Source organism: Mastomys coucha, unplaced genomic scaffold, assembly GCF_008632895.1.
Source record: "Mastomys coucha isolate ucsf_1 unplaced genomic scaffold, UCSF_Mcou_1 pScaffold5, whole genome shotgun sequence".
NCBI lineage: Eukaryota > Metazoa > Chordata > Mammalia > Rodentia > Muridae > Mastomys > Mastomys coucha.
This window is the reverse complement of record NW_022196911.1, coordinates 95,303,738-95,316,058: the sequence shown is the minus strand read 5'-3', so window position 1 is coordinate 95,316,058 and position 12,321 is coordinate 95,303,738. Positions and strand designations below refer to the sequence as shown.

Below are 12,321 nucleotides of genomic sequence, written 5' to 3'. Positions count from 1 at the left end.
CACTTACCCTCCACACAAGCACACACATGCACATCTTCACATATTTTTTTAAAAATGAGTTTTTAAAAGAAAGAGCTAAACAACTTTTTTAATGTATCTGCCACTAAAGAAATTTAATATAAATGTATCTATATGTTAAGCCGAGTGGTGGTGGTGTGTTCTTTTAAGCCTACCTCTTGAGAGGCAGAGACAAATGGATCTCTGTGAGTTCAAGGCCAGCTTGGTCTACAGGGAATTCCAGGACAGCCAGGGCTCCACAGAGAAGCCCTGTCTCGGCAGGAAAAATTATTGTATCTATATGTTAACTGTCTAATTTCTCTGAAAGACCTAAAGCTCACAGTTCTGGACATCAGCTCAGGGCTGGGTGTGTAGTACAGTGATAGAGGCCCTGCTTCTCATCCCCAGCACCACAAGCTGACAGAAGACCTCAGAGAAAAGCTAGGCATACCTTCCCCCTATTACAGTAGAAACAGGAACTGTGAAATCATCAAAATGTGAATTCAAGCTTCTTATACAGACATAATAAATTAGAGAATATTTTCCTTTTTGGAAAGGATAAAATACTAAAAAGGTTTGCCCTGAAACTCTTGTAGTAATTCAATTTTTCTTTTCTTAGTGTTTTGAGATGGGTTTTCATGTAGCCCAGGCTGGTCTGGATGGCCTTGAACCCCTGCTCCTCCTGCCTCTGCTTCCTTTGTGCTAGCATCGCCCAGCTAGCTCTCATTACTCACAGCCATGCTATAGTGATCCTGTCTCAAATACAGATACACCACCTAATTTGTGTTTCACAAGTCATTTTTTTTTTCCTCAAACTCAAGGCCTCAAGTGTGGTGATAAGTGTTCTCCCACTGAGCTCCACCACCAGCCCTGGGGCTTTAAATTAGTTGGCTTTTAAGTGAGGTTCCTGTTTAAAAAAAAACAAAACAAAACATGGTGTGTTCCTAAGCAGTCTCTCACTCTCTCTCCTTTGCACATTCAGGAAGTCCTCAAGCCCAAGAGGGCAACACGGTGTGACCACAGTGTCCTAGAACAGTAAATGCTGAGAACTGAATTTCCAGCATCTTGCATGCCACAAGGAACCATTAGCAGCCAATTACAGTCAGGTGTGGTGGTGCACCTCTTTAAACCCAGCACTTGGAGGGCAGAGGCAGGTAGACCGCTGAGACCACGGCCAGCCTGGTCTACAGAGGAATCCCAGGACAGCCAGGACTATACAGAGAAACCCTGTCTCAAAAAATAAATAAAATAATGATAATGATAATAATAATAATAATAATAGTAATACACAAAAAAACAGCCAATTACATTAACCAATATTAAACTAGAGGTTAGCGTTTCTCCTGTATTTCTTCCATAAAATGTCCGAAATAGATCAATATAATAGATAACGACCAAAAAAACAGATAACGACCATTGAAAGTGTTGGAAACCTTTTTCCCCGTGTAAAACCAAGCTGACCCTCACAGACACTGTCAGTTCCATGTCCTGGGTGACCTGACCCTGCTTGAGACTAATGGAGACCCTGGAGCGAGAGTCAGCTTATCTCAGGTGAACCCCCACAGCACATGTGCCTGCGGAGCATCCTCTTTTATATCTTACTTAGTCCCTGTGGTCTATTTAGCTCTTACTGGGAAGCGATCCAGAAGGAAGAAGTGACATCTTCCACAATGGTTAAGTCCCTTAGTCATTTCCAGCCCAGGAAATCAAAAACCAGCCATCTCAATAAAAACCAGGATTTCAATGATGGGAGAAATCAACCCCAACAAAGCAGAATCCGCAAGAGGCTGAAATGAGGTGCGGAAAGCCACAGCTGGCGGCAAATGTGGTAGGACACGCCTTTAATCCCAGCACTTGGAAGTCTGAAGTAGGAGGATTGATGGGGATGGGAGGAGGGGTATAGCCTGGGCTACACAATAGGATCCTTCCCAAAAAAACCCACAACCAAGGTCAGGAAACCTAGGCTGATTTTCCTTCCATGACTCTGCTTTAAGAATGATATTTATGGCCTGGTCTACAGATTGAGTTCCAGGACAGCCAAGGCTACACAGAGAAACCCTGTCTCAGAAAAAAGAAAAAAAAAAAAAAGAATGATATTTTTGGTCTGCTGTAGCAAAGTGCTACCGTGGCAAACTGCTGCCTCAGATGCTGGAGCTCCTGCTGCGGCAGCAATTCCAGTCAGACTCAGAAGAATGAGCCGAAAGGGCTTTTCAGGTCCTGGAAACAGATCTACAATCAACCGTGGTCCTGCTCCTGAACAATCTCCCCCAGGATGAACACAGCCATACACCTAGGAACATCACAGACAGCTTCACAGTCTCTCGTGAAATGCATTTTTGAAAACATTCTCTCTCCCAATGAAGGTGTTTTGATTTGTATTAAGATTCAAGAAAAATCCGTGTGGGGGTGCACACATGCCTTTAACCATAGCCCTTGGGAGAAGGAGGGAGGGGGATCAGGAAGGAGTTCAATACACCTTCACCTACATAGCAAGTTTGAGGCAAGCCTGAACCAGATGAGACCCTGTCTCAAAAAACTAACAGGGAGTTAGGGAGTAGAAAGAGAAAGAGAGGGCTGGAGAGGTGGCTCAGTGGTAAGAGCACTGACTGCTCTTCCAGAGGTCCTGAGTTCAAATCCCAGCAACCACATGGTGGCTCACAACCATCTGTAATGAGATCTGACACCCTCTTCTGGTGTGTCGGAAGACAGCTACAGTGTACTTACATATAATAATAAAATCTTTAAAAAAAAAAAAGAAGAAGAAGAAAGAGAAAGGGAGATGGCTTGGGGGAGGGGGTCTTTAAGTTCTTGGAATTATTCAGTTAGTAACTTGGACAAGAATTTTTCCACCTAATGTCTAAAAATAAAAATTAAAAAAAAAAATTAAAAATCTGGCACCCAGAACAACCGCGCACAGCAGTCCCTGCTTTGAAACTATTCCAGCCACAGACGGAGTTGAGCTAGGGAGAATGCCAGGGAGAGGTGCTGTCAGGAAAACTCTGGCTCTGCTCCACAATGAGATCACTCTCCTCTCTCCAGGCAGGTGGTTAGGCAGGCTCCTATCTGAAAGCTTGAGAAACTTAGTCTAGACACAGAGCCTGCATGTAGGTCATTTGCGTTTCTATCCAGCACTGGGAAATAAATGCACCCCTTTTTAATTAAAAGACAGCACACTTCAACCTGAATAAGGTCCTACCTTTTAAATATATATATATATATATATATATATATATATATATATATATATATATACTACACATACGTGTTTTGCCTGCCTGCATGGCTGTCTATGCATCACAAATGATGCCTAGCATCCAAGGAGACCAGAAGAGTGTACTGGATCCTCTGGAACTGGAGTTACAGAAGATTGTTAGTTGCCATGTGGGTGGTAGGAATCGAACCTGGGTCCTCTGGAAAAGCAGCCAATGCTCTTGGCCAATGCGCTATCTCCCCGGCCACTTTTTAATCCCTATTTATTCCACTTTATGAATCTGCTTTCACTTACACTGTACTTGTTTTTATGTTTGTTTATTAAGGGGTGGTGTGCACGTGACACAGTATACATGTAGAGATCGGAAGACAACTTGCTGCCGCTGTTTCTCTTGGTCTGTCATGTGGGTCCCCAGGATTGAACTCAGGTCATCACATTTGATGGCAAGCGTCTTTGACTGCCTACCCACTGAGCCACCTCACTGGTCCCTTTATACTCTCAAGATGTGAGGTTACTCATGAGGAGCACCCACGTGCCCGCGTGATGGGCACCCACCCAGTTGCTCACTCACTGAGCAGCCCTTGTTTCAGCAGCAGTGAGGAAGGCTCCGGAACAGCGGTAGCTTCATCTTCTGGAAAGTCCAGGTAGCCACCAAGACGGGCTTATCAACTGGCCATGCAGTACAAAGTTGCCACGTTTCCCATGTGAACCTCACTCCTGGGCTGTGGAGAAATTGATCTTCCACAGGAGTCCTTCCCTAGGCTGCAATTCTTACAATACCTAAGAGCTGGTGATGCCCAGTGCTGTATGACTGAGCTAGCTCCCTAGTAACACTTAGTGATGCCTAACCAGATGCTATATCCTAGATCTTAAATCATTTCCCTTCAAAGTACCGTGTGTCAAAGGTTTGGTCCCCAAGGTGGTACTATTTGGACCTGGAACCAAGAGGGAGGTCACTGGGACACTGGTGACATCCTTTAAAGGAGGTGGCAGGCCTGCAGCCTCTTCCTCCTCCTCCTCCTCTTCCACATCAACTTGTTTCACCCTACACTGTCACCATTACCATCCAGCACCTTCTTCACCAAAGACACAAAGCTATGGGTCCACCGGATGTTGATCTGGGAACCTCTGAAACCAAGTCAAGCAAACTGAAGACAGTTCAGAGGTCGAGCAAAAGACTAGCCTATGTAAGATCTTGAGTGTGATCCCCTCAGACAGTAAGTAAATAAATAACATTTTTCTCTTTATTAATAATTACCTCAAGTAGTTTGTCATCGTGATGGACCCTTCTAGCTTTGAAGTTTAGGAGAGTACACCCTGACTAGAGTAGTGTCCTAGAGCTTGTGTAATACATAACATCCAAATATCAGGATTGTAAACAGTGTCTCAATCTTAGCTCCTGAAATGTCATGGGCTGACAAATCCTTGGGGTGGGGTAGCTGTCTTATGTGTTGTAGGAAGCCTGTCATAGGTATTTCCCGCCTCTGTTGCGTCAATCAAAACCGTCTCCAAAAGGCACCAAGTAGAAATCGGGCTAAACTGTTCACAATGACTTCTCAGTCTCTGAAAGCTAGAATCTGCCTACTCTACTCCAGCAACAACATTTATCCATGAATACAGCTCATTATGAAATATGTAGAAGCCTGAGATGGCCTCTTCCTGTAAAATCAGGACTCAGCCTTCCCCAGATGTGAGCCCCGCTGAGAAAGATTATCTCTGATATACTTGGGAAGACGGAGATTGGAATGGAAAGGAGACGACGTCAGCACAGCCTGTGCTCTCTTCTTGCAAAACACTTCTGGCGGTTCAGCTACCCCAGACAACACCCCTCATCTCTATTCCTGGACAAATACCACTCCCGCTCCCAGAAAACATTCCTTGAAAATTAAGGCCAACTCCCAGACTCAATTTCAGGGACCCAAATTGCAAATCAGCACACTGGAGACTCCGTAACCCGGGGAGAACAAAAGCCAGAAAAGCAGGCTCCGTGCAGCCCCTGGACTTCCAAACACACTTGGAGAATGAAGCTGGGGCCTGCTACCACCTGCACGAAGGACAGAGCTGGAAAAGAAGCTGCGCATTCGGGGAGGAAGAGGAGGAAGGCGACGGGGCAAATACAGCATCCATTGCTCTTGTGTTTTTGATTAAATTCAACAATACTATCACCATACTACCAAGGCTGAACAGACTTCGACAGGACGCATCTATCAAGTATGGCTTCAGGATCCCATCCCAGCTCTGTGAAGGTGGTGTCTAGCTCTTGGTTTAGGAACCAGACCCTAGTTTCAACCATGGCTCCAAGGGACAAGAGAGTCCCCAAGTGTTCACCCAGAACTAGGCCATCACTACTCTTCTGTCTTCTCTTCTGTCCTAGTTAGCTTAAAGTGTCAACTTGACACATCCCAGAGTCACCTGAGAAGGGAGTCTCCATTGAGGGATTGCCCACATCAGATTGACCCCTGGGCATGTCTGTGGAGACTATCTTGCCTGTTAATTGATGTAAGAGAGCCCAGCCCATTCCATTCCCCGGGGAAGGTGGTGCTGGGCACTACAGAAAGCTAAGATAAGGATGGGTCAGCAGGAGAAGCAGCCAAGAGCATCATTCTATGACTTGTGCTTCAGCTTCCTGCCCTGGCTTCCCTCTGTGATGGGCTGTTAACTTATACACCGAAATAAGCCCATTCCTCTTGTAGGTTACTTTTGGTAACAGTGTTTGTCACAGCAACAGAATGAAATTGGGAGCCCTACACTAACAACAAGCCCATGTGCCTAGTGCATGTAGTAGTAGTCACTGGAGGTGGTTTTTTAGTTCAAAAGCAAAATGAATAAAAGAGGTATATAAAAATGCAAAAGCCCTGTGATTCTGACTTTTTGAGTTGTTTTTTTTTAAAGATTTATTTTTATGTTGTTTTCAAGTCTGTGTGTATGTGTGTGTGTTCTCTCTGTGTGTGTGTATGTGTATGTGTTCTCTGTGTGTGTGTGTGTGTGTGTGTGTGTGTGTGTGTGTGTGTGTATCACCACTGAGTCAAACTCTCCCCAGCCTTAGGCAATTTAGAGTTTTAAGAAACAATCCAGATATAACAGTTTTTGTAAATACCTAAAGCAATCATAACAAAACTATTTGCCTTTTTATTTATATGCTTCAAAATTGATCTTTAAAAGGAAGTAAAATCAAGAGTAAGTTTTTATTATTATTATTTGGTTATTTTTCAACGGGGCCTCATGCAGCCCTGGCTGGCCTATTTGAACTCAGTTTGAAGCCGAAGATGACCTTGGACTTCTGCATGCACCACTGAGTTTTCTGCAGTGCTAAGGGTCTAATCCAGTGCTTCCTGCATGCTAGGCAAGCACTCTCCCAGCTGCCCTACCTCCCCAGCCCACGGGTAAGGATTATGAGAAATCTTTTCATTATTCGACTTCATGTTCTTCAGAGTTACAATATGTGCCACAGCCTGAAAGGTTAGTTTGTGCACAAGTTAAATATTGTAATGAATGAGTCACCACCACTTAAACTCAGAAGTCGTCCACGGGACCGTTTCTCTAATCTGTGGATCCAAGCACAGCTATGCTTTTCTTTCAAATGCATACTTATAAGAATAGATTTCTTAGACTCTATTACTGTGTCATATTCAAGTTGCTTCCTTCAGACATCATTTGACTCAAAATACAGGTAGACACTTTCAGCTGTACTTACTGGCAAAGGTCAAAGGACAGAGAAAAGGAAAAGAAACACATCAAGCTTTTAAAAATATGATGTTTAACTGAAAACAAAAATGTGATTAGGTGGGCTGGAGAGATGGCTCAGCGGTTAAGAGCACTGACTGCTCTGCCAGAGATCCTAAGCTCAATTCCCAGCAACCACATGGTGGCTCACACCCATCTGTAATGGGATCCAATGCCCTCTTCTGGTGTGTCTGAAGACAGCTACAGTGTACTCATGTATATAAAATAAATAAAGTAAGTAAATGATTTTTTAAAAAATGTAATTGGGTAAGGTCTAAATCTCTAGGAAGTTGAAATATTGTTTTTCCAGCTGCCACTTGTGGCCTCTTAGTTTAAAATATTGGGACACAATCAGCATTTTTAAGTGGAATGGGACAGGAAATACCAAAACACATTACACAGGGCTTGTAGGCAGTATTTTAAATATTCCATGTAGGGTCAGCAAGATGGCTCGGTGAGTAAAGGTGCTTGTGGCCAAGCCTGACCTGGGACACACATGGTAAATGGAGAGAACTGATTCCAGCGAGTTGTCTTCTCGTTTGGTTTCCATATGCATGTTGTATCGTGCATGTACCCACACACACACACACACACACACACACACACACACACACACACACACAAATGCATAAGTAAATAGTTAAAGAAAGAAAGGAAGGAAGAAAAAAGGTAAGCTTTACATTTTAATAAACACAGGCATTATTTCATATAGAGATAACAACAGAGACCAATTAGCTGGGTATAGTGTTACATTCCTGTTACCCAGCATCCCAGAGGAAAAAGTGGGAGGCTGGATAGTTCAAGCCTACCCTGAGCCACATAGGGTGACATTGTCCACAAATACTATATTTTACAAAGGTTTTGTTTTACTTCCATATCTGTGTGATGGTTTGAACGGGAATGTTCCCAAAGGCTCAGATGTTTCCATACCTTGTCCAGATGATGGCAATGTTTGGGTAGGTTAGGAGCTGTGGCCTTGATGGCAGAATGCCCCTGCTGGTAGGCTTGGGGGACTCAGAAGCCTCACACAGCTCTCTGCTTCCTACTTGCGGTTTGAGATGTGAGTTCTCCGCCTTCTGCTACCACGATGCGCTCCTCTGGAACGGGAAGCCCTAGTAAATAAGCCTTTCCTGTGTGTGTGTATGATGTGCTGATGTCACAATGCAAAATGCATGTGTTCTGGTAGACTACAGTGAAAACCCGTGGCGGGGGTTTTTTCTTACAGTATGTCCGCGCTCCCATCCTGCCATCATCCAACAATGCTGCCACACCCCCTACGGTCAGAGCTCATCCTTCTCTTCTTCCCACACCCTTGAGCATCCTGTGCATGGCCCACCTTACCTACTGACACCAACCTGATTAATTCTATTCTTCTCTCCGAGCTGTACAAGGGCTCTAACTTCCGCCTACATCCTGACCTTCCCTCTGCTCCGTACTTACTACCCTCCTTCCTTTCTGCTTGAGCTATTATTGCTCTTGGCTCTGCTCTAAGCAGTTCATATTCCTCGGCTGAGACTACCTTCTCTCTGGTCCTGGGAGACAGAGTGTTTTCTTTCTCTTCGAGAAAGCTGAGACCCAGCAACTAAGCAACTTGATGGAGCAGCTACCCAGTGACCTCTTCAAATTTCCAGCCTGTGCAGTACGGCCACAGAGCCCACGCTGTTAATGCCAAGGCAGTTCTTGCTTTCCTATAAGAACCATTCCCAAGTTTTGAAAGAAGCACAGAGACCTCAGTGACAATCTCATTCAGTGGAGGCATTAGCAGGGCACGGTGGCAACTCGAATACATCTCAGAGATAATGGTTTTTGAAGGTGCCAGAGCTTGTGGCACCTGTAGGCCAACAAATCCTCAGTCCCATGTCCGGATTCAGTGGTGACAGATGGCACAGAGCCACAAGTGAGTTACGAAATGTGAGAAAAACAATTAAGTAAGGATGCGCTGAAGCTTGGTGGATCCACATAATGGATTTTTCTCCTGGCAGCATCGTGAAAACTACCTGGGAAGGGTGTGGCTGAGTGTGGGCTCTCATCCGCTCAGCTTGTCCCACCAAGGGCCTTGCTTTCCTATCAGCTGGACTGCATTTCAGAAAGGCAGGTGTGGTGTGTGAAGTTTCCAAGATGGAAAAGCTCGTGATGAAAGGCAAAGGACATTTGAAAAGGCATTCTACTTTTTTTGTGTCTGAATGGACCAATAACATGAAATCAGAGAAAAATAAAAGTCAGGGCTGGCAGCTAGTATGGCAGGCAAGGTGACTGCCACCAACCCTTGTGGCCTGAGTTTCATCTCAGGACCCATGTGGTATGTAGAAAAATACTGATTGCCATCGGTTTTTCTCTGACCTCCATCCTCTCTCTCTCTCTCTCTCTCTCTCTCTCACACACACACACACACACAGAGAGAGAGAGAGAGAGAGAGAGAGAGAGAGTAAAGAAAATATAGAAGAAAAAGAAGAGGAGAAAGAGGAAGAAAAGGAAGAAGAAGGAGGAGGAGGAGGAGGAGGGGGAGGAGAAGAAGAAGAAGAAGAAAGAGGAGGAGGAGGAGGAAGAGGAGGAGATAAATATGTTTGGCCAGGCAGTGGTGGCACATGCCTTTAATCCCAGCACTTGGAAGGCAGATTTCTGAGTTCAAGGCCAGCTTGGTCTACAGAGTGAGTTCCAGGACAGCCTGGGCTATACAGAGAAACCCTGTCTCGAAAAACCAGAAAACAAAAACAAAAACAAAAACACAAAACAAACAAACAAAAAGAATAAAAGGAAAGAAAGAAATATGTTTGCCAGAACTGAGAACCTAAATAAACAAAATAAGAAAAGAATAGTGCTCAGTTGAAGGGCTGGATTACAAGGATGTCCAAGTTACTCAGGACTCCCAGACCTCTCTGTGTCACCAAGTGCAGGAGTATTTCAAGGCTACAGTCTTCACGAAACCAGCGGTTGCACCAAGCACTCAGTCTGAAAGTGGGTTGTGCTTAGGCAAGGTGGCCAAGGAGTTGGTCAGCTAAGCATTTGGAGAGTGGATTGTGCATGCCCTCATTTTACTGCTAGATTATCACTCCACAGAGAGCTCAAAGCCCACGGAGTACTAAACAAAAGTGCCACAGTCACCTCAGAGAGCTTAACTCTAAAAAGGTGTGTTAAAGGGTCAGCCCTGCTATGTTCACACTTTCACACTGAAAATTTGACAGAAAGAAGGGAGGGAAGGTGCTTCCCCTAATCCCCACAATGCTGGCCTCTGTGCCCTCATTCCACATAGAGTTGCTTGTCCAGTGGCTGTTTAGGGAAGTCCCAGTGACAATGACTTTGGGAGTTCAAAAACTATATACCCCAGCGTTCAAAGTTTTTTTTTTTTTTTTTTTTACAGGAACACAAAGTATTCTATTTGTGCAAAAGGAGATGGTCTGTTGATATAATTAAGCTACTACTGACTGGATAATTGCTGGTATGATGATGGATTCATGTCTCTAATCTGGTCTCACACCCAAGAGGGAAAGATTATCATTCCATCCCTAATTATACAACAGCAATGCCTAAGTGAGCAATCTTTTCCTACACACATACACACAACATACACACACGTAGGAAAACTTGGACCATGCGGTGAATATTTCCTGAGCACAAAATGTATGTGATGGGTTCAACATTAATCAACTCCATTAGAACAAGATATAATGGGAATCTAGTAAAAGATTAACTGCTCTAGAGCCAGATTTTGAACACATCCCTGTGATCTCAGCACAATAGTTGTGAGGGAGAAGAGGAAAGAAGATCAGAAATTCAAGATCATCCTTCATAATACAGCCAAATTTGAGACTAGCCAGTGATATGTGAAGTCCATTTTTTTTTAAAGAAGATTCTCTATTCTAACCCAAAAATACAAGAACTATTAGGGAAGAGGGCAAAGGGAGGATGAACATGACCAAGGCATAATGGATGTATGGATGGATGGATACATCCAGGCATAGATGAAAGAATGCATGGGAAATGGATGGATGCATGGATGAATGAGTGGTGCATGGATTGATCAGTATGTCTATCCATTTGTAACATTAATTTGCATTAAAAGTATCATTATAAAAAAAGATTGTTAGGCCAGCAAGATGATCCAATGTGTAAAGGCACACAAGCCTGATGACCTGATTTTAATTTCTGGCCCCACATGGTAGAAGAGAACAGACTCAGGGCTGGAAGAGATGGCTCAGTGGTTAAGAGCACTGACTGCTTTTTCCAGAGGTCCTGAGTTCAATTCCCAGCAACCACATGGTGGCTCACAACCATCCGTAATGTGATCTGACCTGATGCCCTCTTCTGGAGCGTCTGAAGATGCTACAGTGTACTCACATAGAGTAAATAAATAAATCTTTAAAAGAAGGAGGAGGAGGAGGAAAAAGAGGAGGAAGAGAAGAAAAAGAGGAGGAGAAGAAGGAGGAGGAGGAAGAGAAGGAAGAAGAGGAGGAAGAGGAAGAGGAGGAGGAAGAAGAAGAGGAGGAAGAGGAGGAGGAGGAGGAGAAAACAGACTTCTCCAAGTTATCCTCTGACCTCCACACACAGACACACTCCCTGCAGTGACAAGTGACGATTTTGGAACTTTGGTTTCTTTAAAAAGCACAGAAATAGGCTGGGCATGGTGGTCCACACCTGTAATCCCAGTTCTCGGGATGCAGAGGCAGGTGGATACATGAGTTTGAGGCCAGCCTCATCTATAGAGTGAGTTCCAGGACAGCCTGGGCTACACAGAGAAACCCTGTCTTGAAAAAACAAAACAAAGAAACAAAACCCAGAAATATTATCAGAAAGTATTTTCAGGTGTGAGGATTTGGGGTGCTTTGGACTGAACGCAGCAGCTGACTATGATTTACCTTCTGCTCTAGCAGAAGCATGGTTTTGTCCACTGTAGACATTTGGAATTCTGGGAACACTTCAGAGGGTATACAAACACTAAGGCCCTGAGAGGGCATAGTGGGTGGTTGTCCATCGTTCGGGGGATTGGTTGTGGTTTGTTAGTAGTCGTGCTCAAAAAGAAACAAAAGAAAAAAATTAGATTCAGAGATATCTCTCTTTCTCTCTTTTCCTCATCTAATGAGGGGGGGATAAAACCAAGGATGAGGGGGGATAAAGGGGAGGGAAGAACCCACAAAGTAGCAAAGACAAGCAACAAGCCCCACATGCACACGAAGTAAAAATGCAAAATAAACTTTTAAAATAAGATTGTCTACTCTGATATTTATTTGCAACGACATTAACTAAATGCTAACCCTAAGAGGCAGGTTTCAAAAAAAAAAATAAGAAAAATAAAATGGTTTAGAACTAGAGGGTGATGAGGGTGACAGAACTTTGTGAGAGGATTAAATATCTGTTTATTTTATCTGAAACTTTACCTTGGTTAATTTTTTTTT

General features: G+C 43.9%; 1 long non-coding RNA gene across 3 annotated transcripts in view; it reads right to left on the bottom strand.

Moving 5' to 3' along the window:
* The window catches only part of LOC116077773, a 61,771-nt gene extending 53,712 nt beyond the window's left edge, over positions 1-8,059 (bottom strand). For all 3 annotated transcript variants that reach the window (XR_004113329.1, XR_004113328.1, XR_004113327.1), the window contains exon 1: positions 7,862-8,059. This is a non-coding gene — a long non-coding RNA (uncharacterized LOC116077773). The remainder of the gene's footprint in view (positions 1-7,861) is intronic.
* Positions 8,060-12,321: the final 4,262 nt, after the last annotated feature.